Source organism: Mus caroli, chromosome 9 (genome assembly GCF_900094665.2).
Source record: "Mus caroli chromosome 9, CAROLI_EIJ_v1.1, whole genome shotgun sequence".
NCBI lineage: Eukaryota > Metazoa > Chordata > Mammalia > Rodentia > Muridae > Mus > Mus caroli.
In genome coordinates, this window is record NC_034578.1 from 17,235,752 (window position 1) to 17,237,470 (window position 1,719).

The window sequence follows — 1,719 nt, forward strand, 5'->3', positions numbered from 1 at the left end:
GACACCTGAATTTGCTGCTTTGTTACTGAATGAGCTTTCGCTGAGCAGACCCTATCAGAATGCCATCCTTAAAAGCATGAATGACATAAAATAAATAAATCTTTGGGCTGGAGAGATGGCTCTGCGGTTAAGAGCACTGGCTGCTCTTCCAGAGGTCCTGTGTTCAATTCCCAGCACCCACATGGTGGCTCCCAACCATCTGTAATGGGATCTGATGCCCTCTTCTGGTGGGTCTTCAGACGACAGTGTACTCACATACATGAAATAAATAATTTTTTTAAAAGACAACTACATGTACTCATATACATATAATAAATAAAAGCATGAATGACAGCAGGTCGCAGTGGCGCAGCCTTTTACCCCGGAGCTTGGGAGATAAATGCCAAGTGGATCTCTGAGTTTGAGGTTCTGTGTAGTGAATTCTAGGCCAAAGGTATTAAGACCCTGTCTCAAAAAAAAAAAAAAAGGTTGAAGTGATGCGAGGCACTCACGTTGGGTGGCTCTCAGCCACCTGTAGTCGAACCCCCTGCTTTGCAAGAATTCCCCAGTGAGGATATGAAGGGGTAGAACCCCTGCCTGGAAACCCCGCCCGCCTCGTCCGCCCCGCCCCGCCCCGCCCCGCCTCGTCCCCAGAGGGCTTGTGGCTGTGGCTGGCTGGGCAGTGTACTTACACAGCACCTACAAGACTTTGGATTTTAGCTCCAGCATAGTGATGGGGGGCTGGGGGAGGGCGGGGGATAGAGGGAAAGGAAGAGTCGACAAGAACATCGGAACGTGTTAGTTAATCCTGTATCACTGGCTTCACTCCTCCAATCAGCTCTCTTCCAGCCTTCTGCAGTACGTGCCTACCCACACGCGCTGAACCTGAATCACCACGACCTCGCCCTTGGATGATAGCCGAAGCCTTTCGCATTTTGCCTAGCATTCCCTGATGTACGCCTGTCTCTAGCCAAGCCTGTTGATCTAAGAGGTACCAACCTCATGAACTTTGAGGTTTCAGTTTGACCCCCATCCACCTGCCCCTCCTACGTTGGCTGGTGAATTTATTGATTTATGGCCATGCTGGGGTTGAGACTGGGCTTTGCATAGGGCTCTCCCACTGCCCTGCCTGATTGCAATTCTTTCCTGCAATGGGACTAAGTTGGGGGGGATTTTTTTTTTTTTTTTTAAGACAGGATTTCTCTGCTTAGCCCTGGCTGTCCTGAAATTCACTCTGTCAACCATGCTGGCCTCCAACTCAGAGACTCATGAGCCTCTGCCTCCCTTGTGCTGTCATTAAAAGTTTAAAGGTGTGCACCATCACCGCATGACTCAAACTAGGTTTTTGGATTTTGCATATCTATGTATACATGCAGATATATGTAGATGCTTGCAAGTGTGTTTGGGTGCTTCTGTGAGGCCTCAGTTTGACATCCTGACTTCATGGCTCTCCACCCTATTTTCCCAGGCAGGGTCTCCAAGACTCAGCCAGTAGGGAGAGCTGGGTGAATGGATCCAATCTGAGATAGTGCTCCTGTGTGGTGTTTTATCCACTGGGCCATCTCCCCAGACCACTGTGAGGACTTGTTTTTTGTTTTTTGTTGGTTTTGTTGTTGTTGTTGCTTTGCTTAAAGACAAGATCTTCCCAGCACTCGGGAGGCAGAGGCAGGCGGATTTCTGAGTTCGAGGCCAGCCTGGTCTACAAAGTGAGTTCCAGGACAGCCAGGGCTATACAGAGAA

The 1,719-nt window shown here is 49.3% G+C and overlaps 1 long non-coding RNA gene across 1 annotated transcript in view; it reads left to right on the forward strand.

Moving 5' to 3' along the window:
- Window positions 1-864: 864 nt before the first annotated feature.
- LOC110301407 overlaps window positions 865-1,719 on the forward strand; it is a 7,585-nt gene continuing 6,730 nt past the window's right edge. Inside the window, exons 1-2 of the long non-coding RNA XR_002378710.1 lie at window positions 865-970; window positions 1,448-1,520. This is a non-coding gene — a long non-coding RNA (uncharacterized LOC110301407). The remainder of the gene's footprint in view (window positions 971-1,447; window positions 1,521-1,719) is intronic.